General features: G+C 37.0%; 1 long non-coding RNA gene and 1 pseudogene across 1 annotated transcript; both read left to right on the top strand.

The window, feature by feature from the left end:
• Window positions 1-2,982: 2,982 nt before the first annotated feature.
• On the top strand, window positions 2,983-5,635 carry LOC147510747 (uncharacterized; annotated as a pseudogene).
• An 8,402-nt stretch (window positions 5,636-14,037) lies between these two features.
• Window positions 14,038-14,524, top strand: LOC147510746 (uncharacterized). The gene is made up of 2 exons (XR_015216869.1): window positions 14,038-14,120; window positions 14,210-14,524. It is a non-coding gene; the product is annotated as an uncharacterized LOC147510746 (long non-coding RNA).
• Window positions 14,525-14,924: the final 400 nt, after the last annotated feature.

Below are 14,924 nucleotides of genomic sequence, written 5' to 3'. Positions count from 1 at the left end.
TGGAGAAACTAATGTCATAAAGAAAAATTATATAAACAAAAAGTAATCGAGTAAAATAGTAAATGTTAAAAGTCATATATGTGCTGGTATCATTTGCTTTTACCCAATACTCTAATAGTAGCAATGATGTTCTATTAGTATTATTTAAGAAGATTCTTTGAAGATTTGAAACATGTGGAACCATTATATGATTATTGAACCGTCTAGCGCCTCTTAAATTGCCATCGATGTGTTCTAATCTCTGTCAGTTATCATCATTCTTCTTCTATTGGTAATAGGTACTCATGGTTATACTGCCTATTGTTATTTGATGTTACCTACCTTTCTGTATTTATGAATGGTTGCTATGATTTGCAGGGACCAAGAAAGAAGATTCTCCTTTCTGTTGCAGGACGTTCCAAACGGTAACATTGATGAATGTTGACTATTGATAGTTATCGTGTACGGGCTCCTTCCAGTAGTTGTACACCCTCGTTTGTAAGTGTCACTATTTTATTTAACTAACAATTGGTAATCTGATCCTGTAATTTAATGGTGGCGTTCATATGCCAGATTATTCGGTATTTCTTTTTTATTTTTTGCTTACCTACTTACCTGGATCTAACTAAGTAGATGTGTAATGTGTCATCTCTATACGCACTGAAAAGTGAAACATAAACCCAGTGGTTTTGAGGTTATATGCAGAATGCAGTATGCTACACCAATTTTCTAGTTGAAAAGATGAAGGCTTCAAAGCATTTGTAGAATGTAGGTAACTTGGTATGCAAAGAAGATGATAAACTGGCGATTCTTTTGATAGTCAATGACAATGTACAGTAACGACCACATATACTCACCAAATTACTACAGACAGTTCACAAGTGTGCCTACCAACATCAGTAGGTCAAGTACTCAAAATACAATCAAAGACCTAAGTACGGAAGGAGTAACTTGGCTTGAAATGGACGTATAGTCTTGTGAATATAATGTAGATGAACTGATGGCCTAGTCCATTTTTTCTATCTATTTTCCACCTTTGTGCTCATTTGGTTCTACCAAAATCATTATCGGTCTACAATGCATCAGCCCATGTACTGTCTTGAGCAGATAGATGAAAGCGGACATTGTTTTCCTTCTTACTAGAGCCTGATAAAACTTGTACAATTAGGGGATCTTGCTAACCAAAAATCATTTTGGTTGATACTAAACTTGTAAAAGAGGTGGGGTCCGGTGGGGGGAATGTAAATATACTCAGCTATTAGAATCACTAAGTTATTCCTAGTAGGCTAGTACTTTCAATTGAATCACCTTAAGAAAATCGTTACTGTTTGTCAGAACTCCAAAAGGATTTGAGCGAATCATTCGAATAGATTTTGTATCACACTGTCTGCCGTGTGTTTAGTGCTTTTCTTCCCCCAGTATAGTAGGTGCATTGATCAGGTGTTTGCATTCCTCAAATTATAATTCACTGAACTGCTTGGGGATATTTTTCATTGAATTTCATGTGAGGTCCCAAAATTATATGAATTCCCATAGCACTGTCTCGATGCATCAAAATGTGGTCCAATGAAAGGTTTAGCAAGGTTTTAGCTCTCACTAAATACTTGCCTTTTAGTAGCCTAGTAAAACTTGTAATGGCCTGGTGATGGCATGTAGTTGCCTATATAGTGGCCTGGCAATTACAATTTTTCTTAGTGGCTTAAGGTGTTTGACTAAAAGAATAAGATATGGAGACTGTTCTCGTACATAAATTGGTTTTAGAAACTTATGCCTGTTGTTTTATTTTTAGTTTGCAAGTTTGCTTATTGTTAATTGATATATTGGCCTAGTGATGGCATGTAGTTGCTTGTATAGTGGCTTGGCAGTTCATGTTTACGGTTTTTGTTAGTGGCTTAAGGTGTTTGACTGAATGAGTAAGAGATGGAGACTGTTCTCATACATAAACTGATTTTAGAAGCTCTTATGCCTGTTGTTTTACTATTAGTTTGCAAGTTTGCTTATTGTTGATTGATATATTGGGCAGGAACGCCTGGCTGATCGTGATTTGAGCTGACAAATAGATAAACACGTACTCAACGGTAAAAAAAATTACTAGCTTTCAATTTGTTGATTGTGTGTGTGTGTTTTTTTTGCAAAGTTAGGGTACTGAATATTATGATTGCTAGGAATTTCTAGTATCAAGACCCTAATCTTAATCACGACACTTAACTATTTCATTTTAGTCTACCAAGTATCTAGGTGGGTGGCGGGCACATGTAAGGAAAGTAGGAATTTCCCCATTCATACGCCTAAATCCATTCCCACGCTACACTTTTGACACCTTAGGTTGATTAGTACAAGGTTATATTGTATGTTTGTATTTGCTTCAACCACCAGATTGAGCCAAAATCTATGAATTGCATGATTTTATCTTGCTTAATCACCTTTTTTTTCATGTGTATGTAGTACTTGTGTATTGAATTTCTGACATTGAGTATGGATAAGCCTTGGATGACTATGGATAGACTTTCTGATGAATACGAGGAAGGGGTCAAGTATTTAATAAAATGTGCTGGAGAGCATGCAGGCCCAGACAATCTTAATTTCATAAGATGCCCATGCTTTAATTGTGGGAACCACTTGCATAAGAGTTTGGACGATACCAGGGATCATCTGTTTCATGTTGGTTTTGAAAAAAGTTACAGAACGTGGATATGGCATGGGGAAAAGCCTCACAATGGAAAGTCCCGAAGTATTGACACGCATGAACCTCCATGTCAAGACTTTGATATGGAAACCCCATGTGATTTTGGGGACACGGTTAGAATGGTTAATGATGCATATGAGAGTTTCACGGGGAATCCTGAAAAGCTTTGTAAATTGCTTGAAGATGCTGAGAAACCTTTGTACAAAGGTTGCAAAAGCTATACAAAGTTATTCTCCCTTGTGGAATTGTTCAACTTGAAAGCCAGTAGTGGGTGGTCAGACACGAGTTTTACCAAGCTATTGAAGGTGTTGGGAAAAATGTTGCCGGATAATAACGAAGTGCCACAATCCATGACCAAAGCTAGAAATATTTTGTCTACATTTGGAATGGAAGTTCAAAAAATACATGCATGTCCCAATGATTGCATACTTTCTGAGGGAGATGAGTACAAGGATTTAACTAGTTGTCCAACTTGTGGAGCGTCGAGATATCGGGGAAAAGAAGGGTAAAGCGCCTGCGAAAGTTTTGTGGTACTTTCCGCCTCTCCCAAGGTTTGCAAAGATGTTTCAAACCGCTCAGACATCAAAGGATTTGGTATGGCATGCAGATAGAAGAGTAGAAGTTGATGGTCAAATGCGTCATCCAGCAGATTCTCCAGCATGGAAAGAGGTTGATAAAAGGTGGCCAGAGTTCGCTGAAGATCCAATAAATCTGCGACTTGCTCTTTTGACAGATGGGATCAATCCACATAGTAATCTCAGCTCTAGGCATAGTTGCTGGCCGGTTATGTTGATCACTTACAATCTTCCACCATGGTTATGTATGAAGAGAAAATTTCTGATGCTGACAATGTTGATATCAGGTCCCCGGACAACTTGGTAATGATATTGATGTTTACCTTACGCCTTTAATTGAATATTTATAGGCTCTTTGGAATCCTGGTGTGGAGGTTTATGATGCCTACAAGCAAGAATCTTTTACATTTAGGGCTGTTCTACTGTGGACGATCAATGATTTTCCTGCTCTTGGAAATTTAGCTGGGTGTAGTGTCAAGGGATATCTTGCTTGTCCAATATGTGGTGAGAAAACTGATTCTACAAGATTGAAACACTCGAATAAAAACATATATCAGTCCCATAGAAAGTTCCTTCCACAAAATCATCGTTATCGAAGGCAAAGGAAGGCATTTAATGGTTAGCAAGAGTTAAGATCACATCCAGACCCGTTAACTGGAGAGGCAATTTCAGAGAAGCTCAAAGGGATGAAAGTTAGATGGGGGAAACCAAAGCTGGTGATTCCAAAGCAAAAAACATCAAGAAAGAAGTCAAAGGCATCCAATGAAGAGTCACAAACACGAGAGAAGCAGCCTAGCACTTTTGATGAGAATGAAAGTGGTAAATATTGGAAGAAGAGATCTATATTTTTTGAGCTTGAATATTGGGAATTCTTGCTTGTGCTACACAATTTGGATGTCATGCATATTGAGAAAAATATTTGTGATAGCATCATCGGCACACTACTTAACATTAAGTACAAGACAAAAGATGGCCTCAAAAGTCGCCTAGACCTCTTAGAAATGGACATGAGGAAGGAACTAGCACCAGAGAAAAGGGGAAATAGGACTTATCTTCCACCAGCATGTCATACGTTATCTAGAGCTGAGAAAGTAACAGTTTGCAACACTTTGCGTGAACTCAGAGTGCCAGATGGATATTCTTCACATTTTAGACACCGCGTGTTGATGCAAGATCTAAAAGTGTATGGTCTCAAGTCTCATGACTGTCACATATTGATGCAGCAACTTCTTCCTGTGGCAATACGATTAGTGTTGCCAAATCACGTGAGGTATACCATCACTCGGTTGTGTTTCTTTTTCAACTCTCTTTGCACCAAAGTAGTGGATGTGTCCAAATTAAAGGAAATTCAAGACAATTTGGCCCTCACTTTATGTCTACTGGAAATGTACTTTCCACCATCGTTCTTTGACGTCATGGTGCATCTATCTGTTCATCTTATAAGGGAGGTTGAGCTTTGTGGGCCATTATTCTTTCGTTGGATGTATCCATTTGAGAGGCAAGTACACAGAAAATTGAATTAACTACTTTCAATAATTTAGTAAAGCTTCATCAATTTGATTGTTTGTTTGTTTGTATTTTCTCTTTTTTTGTTACTTTTTGAATATTAGGTTCATGAAAATACTAAAGGGCTACGTGCGGAATCGAAATCGTCCAGAAGGATGCATTACTGAAAATTATATCCTTGAAGGAGCTGTTGAGTTTCTTAGCGAGTACTTATTTGGAGTGAATGCAGTGGGAGTCCCATTAGTTAGAAACATGGATACTAATGATACGGAGAAAGAAAATACAATTTCTAAGGGAAAGCCTCTTGGTGGTATGAATGTTGTTGAAGTCGACGAGAAGACTTGGGAGCAAGCTCATCAATGTGTTTTGGCAAACACTAATGACGTTCAACCTTATATCGAGTACGTTAGTATAGGATTTTGTTTTCCTTATTTCACCTAGACAGATAATGGTGACCAAGCTTTTTTCTTAACTTGATAGGAAGCATATGGAACACCTAAAGCTTACTTATCCTCGTAAGTCAGCCAAATGGTATCAAGATGAGCACACTCGCACATTCATTTATTAGATTCGTCAAAGGGTAAGATTATCTGAAATTATTTTACATCTAATACAACTTTGCTAAATTCGACTAAGATTCTTGGAAAACTTGGATAATCAGGTTAAGGAGGAGGCAGCAGTTACCGGTAACAAACTTTCAAACACCCTGAAAGTTATAGCTCAAGGACCTCGTCGAGATGTTCTAAAGTGTTTAGGCTATGTTATTGGTGGATACCGTTTTCATACAAAGGATCATGAAGCTTCACTAGCAAACCAAAATAGTGGTGTGGGTTTAATGGCTACAACAGTGCAAATTTCTAGTGCCAAGGATAAGAACCCCGTTGTTTAAGAAATGGGTTACTACGGTGTTATAACTGAGATATGGCTGCTCGACTATTTGGTACTCAAAGTCCCAGTATTTAAGTGTGACTGGGTTGACAACAGAAATGGCATCAAAGTAGACGATTTGGGTTTCACTTCTGTTGACCTTGGTTGAATTGGCCATAAGGAAGACCCTTTTGTGATGGCCTCTCAGGCCAAGCAAGTCTTTTATGTACCTGACCAACTCGATCCAAAATGGTCAGTAGCTTTGAGGACTCCTGAAAGAGACTACCTTGGGGAAGGGAATGAGGATGAGCTAGATCATACAAGTAGTAAAGTCTTTCCAGATGTCGACTTCCTTAGTTCGGTGCATCAAGTATCATCTTATCTTGGCGTGTAGATTGTGAGGGGACTTATGTTGACCCTACCTCTAACGATTAAGTTAGAGCATGTTATGATTTTTTTTCTTTCTATGGGGATGTTTGAACAAGTTTGTTCCTTTATTATTTGACTATTGAATATTGTTATTAAATGTGAATTCATACCTACTTTGATATTTATATTTGCCTTAATACTTTAATTCATGTTATGGATGATCATTTGTCTTATTATTGTTTAATTAATATTGTCCAAGTTATTGATACTAGCTTATTTCATATGTTGTTTCATGTTATACTCGGTTATAGAAATCAGCATGGATCCGAGATTCTCGATTCAGATATGGGAGTTATGGGAGTTGAGACTTCCGATACACCAATGGAAGTTAACAATACACAAGATTCAAGTGTAGAAAGGACAGGAAGAGGAGCAGTTCAATGCAAAAGGATAACAAAAATGAGAGAGGGTGAACTATTGAATGTTCAATACAATGAAGATGGTCAACGTATAGGGGAAGGCGGAAAGGATTTGGCAAGCTACTCAGGTTTGTTAGCGGAGTCCCGAATCTCTATTGTTGATTATGAAAATTGGCATGCTGTCAGAGATGAAGTGAGAGACTTGTTATGGGTTACTATAAAGGTAAATAGCTCCAGTTGTACTATTAATTGTCTAATTAGTCTTAGGTTATTGTAACTTTATAGCTTATTCTTTTTTTATAAGCCAAATTCAACTTGACAGAAGATGAAAAGAAGGGTGTTGTCTAAGATATTGGTGAGAAATGGAAAGAATTCAAGAGTCGGTTGACTAGGTACTATATCACTCCCTACAAAGACCAACCTGAAAAGCTTTTGAAGCCGCCTAAAAAACACGAGAAAAATATTAGACAGGAAGATTGGGAAAGATTTGTGAAGTCAAGGCTGACACCAAAATTTTAGGTTAGGATAACTTATTTTTGTTAGTTTGATTGGTTTTGGATAACTGTATTCATTTATGGTTAACAAGCATTCTACCTTCTGATACTTCCTACAGCCTTCTTCTCTAAAACCTCAGCCCATGTGCTCTTACTTTCTGCTGGATTTTCTACCGGGTGCGGGTGTGGGTAGTAATTTGGTAGTCTCTTTAGTCATAGTCTGGGGGCGAGTCTCACGAGTCTAGACGCTTGCTAGATATTCATAGTAATTTGGCAGTCTATTTAGTCATAGTAATTTGGTAGTCTCTTTAGTAATTTGGTATTCATTTTTGCTTTTTTCATGCTCATTTTCATACTAATGATTAGTAGTTTTTATATTCTGTCTCTCCGTTCCAAATATAATAGATTCCGTATCCGACCTACTATTTTGAATTCGCTCAAGAAAGAATACGGGGCTAAATATTCCGGAAATCAAAAGTTGGTGGTAGGAAGAAGAAATAGTTCAGTTGGATTCTTAAGTCGTATCGGAGCAATGGATTCTAATTGCTACCATACTCTGGTATAAGTCAAGCGGTATTTCTTGTGACTTTCATTAAATGTTTTTTTCTTTTAAGTCCACAAATAGGAGTTTCCGAAGTTGGACTGATTGATTTGTAGAAGCCGTTGATGTTTGATATTTTCATTGTATACGGCAATGACATTGATGTTTGTACTCCTGAACAGGTTAACATGAGAAGCTCTTTGTGAAGAACTTCCCATTCAAGTAGAGTCTGCCAAAGCGTAGTGGTACTTTTAGTATCAGTTCACATACACCATTTAGCGGAGGCTCAGATGCTTATCTATGCTAATTAACCTAATAGCACTGGGTTTACTTGAAAAACTCATCCAGATAGTGTCAATGCTCTTGGCGCTGCTGGTATGTGTAACTTGTGATGGCTGTGAACATCACCCAGTAATTTTCTATCTAAAAAGGAAAATAAAAATGTAGTGGAACCTCTACTCTGTTTTTTCTTAGTCTTCCTTTTCCTGAGGTTGAGTTCTTAACCTACAATTGGAAAAAGTGAGAAGATTAGACTCCGTTAGAATATGTTTACCTTTTTGGTATACTACATATTTGGAATATTTTCTGGTACTAGAACAGGGGTAGTTGAGGGACTTGGTAGGTGGTTCTACAACAGAAATTCCTATTGAAGATGCAAATAAACTTAGCTTTTCATGTTTTAGAATGGTTGTTGTACGAATGTGGACGTCATGAATGAAGGATAAACTCCAATTCTTCTACTATGACATCAGCTAAAAGTTGGATTGATTACAACTTCTTGGGTCAGGGTCTAGAGTTACTTATCGTTTGAAGAACAATTAAGCCTCGTGAGTCGGGGCTGATGATGTTAGCCTTCAGGACAAGTGGGCGCTGATCCCTTCGGAGCTGTTCGTAATGGCCTTCACTCTTTCAAGCCAGATGGACCAAAGAGAAAGAGAGTCTTTGTAAAGGTAGTAGAGGCTCTTGTTGATGTGGAAGGGATGGTACTACTTAAGTGACAATGATTTGCCCGTAATTTTATGGGCAATCAAAATGGAGAACAGAACAGGGGAAAAGTTATAGAAAAGACGAGTAAATAACTTCCAGTCCTGTATGTTCCTAGTTGCTTGCATCTATCTAGCTCTTAGTGTCCATGGAATGGCATTCCCATTAAAAGCTTTGACTGCTGCATGTGAATCCGCCTCTATTATTATTCTGCTATTCTTTCTCTATCTTCTTGTTGTAAACATCTTACTTCTCTTACAATCTCTTGTTCTTTACCTCTTTCTTTCTCTTGGCTTATTTCTTTCCCTTCTCTTAAAATACTCTGTTTTACTAAGTTTCAAAACAGAGTTGAAACAGGGGAATTTGACTTTGATGGAGAAGAGGAATTTGGATTGGAATTTGATGAAGAATATGAAGTGGGGGTGTCTAGTGTTTCACATAAATCATCGGAGTTGCCTTTAGAGTGTCTTAGTGTATCAGGACTTGGGGTCGGGGATTGCGGTTTGGGCTGGTTGTGGAGAAGTTGCACTAAGCTCAAAAGGTTGGAATTGAGAAGTTGTGAAGGTATTGGAGATGGTAATTCATTTACATCCTTTATAAAGTGTTTAAAAGCTCTACAAGAATTGGAAATTAGAACTTGTAGGACTATTGTTGATAGAATTTTATTACTATTAGCTGAACATTGTAGTTCTCTTAATTCACTATTACTCTATGATGGTGGTAGTAGAGAGGGTCTTCATCAGTTTATTAGTCGAAGCGGATCGAATATTCAAAAACTTCGACCTTCCGATTGCCTTTAGACCTTGAAAACAATCACCTATTAGTTGTTGCGAGAGAATATCGGGGGACTTATAAGTCTTAGGCTACAAAGTTGTTGTCTAGTAACAGGTGAAGGCCTTAAGACAATTGGTTCCACAGTGAGTGTTGCACTAAAAAGAATTGGCATTAATAAAGCTGCGATGTCGTTGAGAGAGACCCCGTTGTTAACCACTTTGGGGTGAACACGAAGGGACTCAAGAAGTTGGACTTGTCTTATAATGAAACGTTGGTTGATATGGAATTTGTTTCAATGGTAGTTTCTTGTAAGAATTTGACTGATATTACCTAGTGAAGTCTTCTTAGTATCAAGTCTGTTATGAACATCAAGTCTTCTTAGTATCCTTAAGTCTGTTATGAACATCAAGTCTTCTTAGTCTGCCCTTCTGTTCTGAACATCAAGTCTTCTTAGTATCCTTAAGTCTGTCATGGCGGTGTGCATCCTACCCTTGGATAGCCAACTGGAAACTTTATTGCCCTTTAAGACCTCTCTTTTCATGCTGCCCAGTGGAATTCAGTAATTCATGGTCCTGTCTAGGCCAAATCATCTCAGCTCTAGGTGCAAATATGCCTAGCTATTAAGGGCTCTGTCAGTTAACTGTTAAATTACATGGGTAAGTATTTCCCTTTCATAGAGAACATTTTAGGTTTAATTTGGTCTACGACCACTTTTCAGTAAATTATTTTCCCTGAAAACTGCTCTTCCATCCTGAAATCAGTCATGAATTACTCGTGTTGCTAACTGTTGTTAAATATAAGTTATACAAAATATTTTCCAGAAAATTAGAACTTTAGTAGGTCTCATCTGTTTACAGCTGCTTCTAGTAATGTTTTTCCCTGAAGTCGCTCTTCCATTATATTCTAAGCTTTAATTAGTTACAGGGCCCCAAGCGTAAGCTCACTAAAATTTTGTTTACAACAGAGAACGAAATGAAACTATTATGACGAGTGAGAGTTGGAGCTAGGCAGAGGAGAGTTAGGAGATATAGTTGCGTCAGTGAAGAGTGAGGAGCTATGGCTTATAGGGAACGGGTAGTGACGTTATGCGGAAAGCTTTGGCTTACCTTTGATTCTCCTTCCAGTTCCAATGAAATCCAGGGCATTGCCAGTTTCAAAGGAAAGGACTTCACCTGCCTTCCCCCTCTGATTTATAACTTGTAGTCGACTTTCAAGAAATGTTCGGAACAAGGATAACAGAGCTAAAGCTGAGGTCTTGTCAGAGCTTGAGTGACGAGCTAGAGTTGGAGCTATGGATAGTGACTGCTATCTTTATATATGCATTCCTTGTAGGGTAGCTACTACTGCTGTGTAAATAGAACCTTCTGCTGCTAGTGCTAAGTAGTGACTTCCTGCCAACATTAAGTCATGAAAATCATTATGACGAGTGAGAGTTGGAGCTAGGCAGAGGAGAGTTAGGAGCTAAGTAGTGACTTCCTGCTAACATTAAGTCATGAAAATGCATATGCCTCCAACATTAAGTCATGAAAATCATGTGACTAAGCCTTAAAATGTCTCATTCACTCTTTTGTTCTCCAGTCAACACAATGAATGTTGTCAATATAGGCCCTAACAACATGGCAATCACTGTACGCACAAACCCACCACAGTAAGCACCTTTAAATAGTTGGTCCTCTAAAAATTCTTTACTTGTCTGTTAATAGGAATGTGACCTCCCCAAATTGCTGCTGTCATAGGATGTCATCTACAAGCGGTATTTTTGCACATCTGAACTCAGGCAGCCCCTTTGATAGTCTAGGATTGTGTGCCAACCTAGGTTGTTAATAGGAATGTGACCTCCCCAAATTGCCTTTGACGTGTGCTGTGATAATTAATTCCTTGACTATTAAAGACATCCAATCACATTAAACCCATATATTGTTTTTTATTCCTAAAGACGACTAATTCCATGTTTTCTAGGAAATTAGCAAACTTAATTCACAGCCGGAAAGCAAAAGTATATAACCACCGGGGGCCGGGCAAGGCGGGATTTGCTGATATTGGAGAACAATTGGTGAGTACATTGTCTGTCTCAACATTTATACATGTAGGCACTTGTTAATTTGTTTGGGTATGATAAACCTTCAACCAAGAGTTTCGAAGACATGCATCGTATTAACCCTGTCGTTTGCGTGATTATTTTGTAACCATAGAAAAAAGAGTTGGGACCATCCTTTAATGGAAAAAATCGAAGGCCTTCAATATGGAAAAGAGCTTACTCAAAAAAAGGAAAATATATTGAAGTAGCTACGGAAAGAGTGCCTGAAAAGATTGTAAGTTTTCTAATAATTTATTATTATGTTTTAATGTTAGACATGAATGTAATTTGGATTTGCTAAATCCTTGTTTACTTCAAAACTTAATTGAAGGATGTGCTGACTAAGGAAGTAGAGGAGGGAAAGGTAGTTATTGAAGGAAGTAAAGACATCTTAACTCTAGCATTGGGCACACCCGAGCATCCTAGTCGCACTCGAGCAGTTGGAAAGGGGATCACCCCCACCACATATTTCCATGTTAACAAACGTGGCTCAAAGGAACATGTTACAAAGTTGGAATCAACAATTCAAGAGCAACGGGACCAAAACTACCGTCTTCAGGAAGACGTTAGGTTGCTGTTGGATAGAGTCAGAAGGTTGGAGGACAAAGATAACTCATTACCATCTGAAAAAATCTCTTCAAACAGCAATACGAGTGTCAATATTGATCAAACGATACACTCATCTGGCAAACATCAATCTGGTAGACTAGTAAAAAATGCTCAGCAAGTAAGTTACTACTGTGAATGTTTCTTTTATTTATTTTTATTGGTAACCTGCCATCTATTTGTGCATCATTCATCATTGCATCTAGTGTTTGTGCAACAACAGTTTGACCCAACCATTTTATGCATTCCGACCTTATAACTGCAAATTTTATTTTTCTGACTAATAGCTGAAAAAAAATAGGAAGGCAGCCCAACCTCCATCAAAGCCCAAAGCAGATAATGGTAACAAAGCAAATAAGAAAACACAAGAAGGTCAAACACCATTTTCGAGGCCAACATCTGGTCTAGGACAGGCAAGTAGCATTTTACACGTGATATATATAATTTTAATAATGTTGCATGGTTCTAAGATTTATACTTCAATTGTAGGGCCTAAAGTGTAATTTGGCTCAATCTGATCGTGTGAACAAGGTAAATAAGAATAAAACACGGGGTCAAACATCATTTCAGGGTCCAACATCTGGTCCAGGAGAGGTAAGTAGTGTTTTACACATTATATATATAATTTTAAAATGGTTCTAAGATTTATACTTCAATTGTAGGGCCTAGAGTGTAATTTGGCTCAATTTGATCATGTGAACAAGGCAAATAAGAAAACACGTGGTCAAACATTTGGTCTAGGGGAGGTAAATTGTAGTTTACACGTAATATGTTATTAAAATATAATGTTGTGTGCTTATTATGATACTTAGACATTTATATAGGAAAAAGAATGTTATTTGGCTGCGGTTGGCAGAACAAATATTGTTGCTGAAGGCTTGGTATACGAGGGAAATAAACGAAAAGAAATTCACGGTTACCCTTTGGGACTCAATAATGTTAGGTTTATTTGTTTGTATCGCTTGTTTCTGAAGAAGCTGGCCATCTTGCTCTTCCTATACAAGTGAATGAGGAGTTTAGATATGTCGCAGATGCTCTTGGCACACAAGTTCCTTGGCCAAAGGACCATGTTTATTATAAAGACGACATTGAGGTAAATAACAAGATTCTTTAATATGAAGTTATATAATCGATTTCTGAATTTGGCTTCTCTTTTAATAATTGGTTGTTTTGAATTTTTAATTTAGGGAAGTAAAAATCAAACTAGTGATAGTCATAATCAAGGCGCAATAGATTCGTTTGTGGGATTCCTCAATATGGCGCTTCCAGGGGACCAAGGTTCGATACATTTTCCAGTTGGAGGAGAATTGTTTGGAGATAATATGGGTAGTTTCATTATGGAGAAAAGCGATATAATGGATGTATGTAACATGGGTTGGTTAGATGCTGCTATTTTGGTGGTATACATGAGGTTAGAATATCTGCAAAATTTCATTGTTGGTGCTATCATAAATCTTAGATATTCATATTTAGTTTTAGTAATTATGATTGCTTTATTTTTCTTTCTCTAGGATTCTTTATGAAGAATTTGTGAGTTGTCGTGATGTCGTCGGATTTGTAAACCCTTTATCTTTCACAAGAGCTAATGGGAATGAGAAAACTCAAATTATTGTGGAGAGCTTGCAGAATACAAGTGGAAAAAGAGTTGTTCTTATCCCTTATAATCCAGGGTAAGGATATTGTCTTATATTTTTAATACTATCCATGTTTTATCATTTTCATTGGAATGTATATTATAGTTTTAATGTCTAATTTTTCTTTTTTAACCACACATGCCACTGATCTTTTTGTAGTGGACATTGGGTTTTGATTGCTATTAATATATCGCGGATGACTTTTAATTGGTTGGATTCGATGCATAATCTACCATCTAATGATATGGATATCTATTTTAACAGGTTTGTCATGATTGTGTATGTATATGAAATAATTAGATCATTACGTGCTTATCTTTTACTTGCTAATTAGGTTTTACATTGATCTTATTTTGAAGTGCGGTCATGAAAATAGAAAGACTTGAAGGGAAAATAAGTAAAGGTCCAAAGAAGTGGGGGAAAGATTATGGTAATAAACAAATTCTTATGCATACATCTTGTGTGTTTGGAAAAATATATGCTTATGAATATTTTCCATGTTTGTACTTAGGGCCCGCACCAACCCGTAGTAAAGAGTGTGGGTATTACGTAATGAAGTTTATGAGAGAAATAATGGAAGCTTGTTCAGATAATTCTTTTGAAAATAAGGTATAATTAAATCATACACTAGCATTCTCTATTTTGTGTTACTCTTCATTATTTAGTTATTATATACTTTTTTATCTTTGATCGTGCAGATGACAAATCTATCCCTCAAAGATACATACACACAAGAGGAACTTGATGTTGTTCGACTTGAAATTCTTAGATTCATCCAGCATAATGGAGCGTTCGAGCCAAGCATCGAGTCTTAGCTAGGTTTTGACCCTTTCCAATTAAGGTGTGGTGCTTGGTCTCACCATTTTTTTTTTTTGATATTTTAGATAGAACAAATAGATTGTTTTTTTTTATTGATGCAACAAGTTAGGTCATTATTATTTTGATATAACAAGTAAATTTGGATGTTTCTTTCATTATTGATGACTCAAAAAAGTTCAAAATTCTTTTAGCAATTCAATGTCTTTGTGTTGGATGTGTAAATTTATTTCTTTTGTTTGTGTTGCACTATGAATTGTTTATTTGAGCAATGTGTTTTTAAATCCAGTGTGGATATATATGGTGAAAATGGGCAGGGTTGCAGGTTGAATGAATATGATTAGAATCAAATAATTAGGGGTTTTTATAAAAAAAAAAAAAAAAATACTATAAACCACGGTTTGATAAGAACCGAGGTATAAGCAATTTATATAACCCACGGTTTGTAATGACTATACACCACGGTTTGATAAGAACCGAGGTATAATCAGTTTATATAACCTACGGTTTGTATCCAACCATCGTATATATCATCACTATTTCCCACGGTTTGTAAATATAAGACCAAGCTTTTCGGACTATTAACCACGGTTTGTA

The sequence above is a fragment of the Coptis chinensis genome, chromosome 3, assembly GCF_015680905.1.
Source record: "Coptis chinensis isolate HL-2020 chromosome 3, ASM1568090v1, whole genome shotgun sequence".
Taxonomy (NCBI): domain Eukaryota; kingdom Viridiplantae; phylum Streptophyta; class Magnoliopsida; order Ranunculales; family Ranunculaceae; genus Coptis; species Coptis chinensis.
This window is presented reverse-complemented; position numbering and strand designations above follow the sequence as displayed.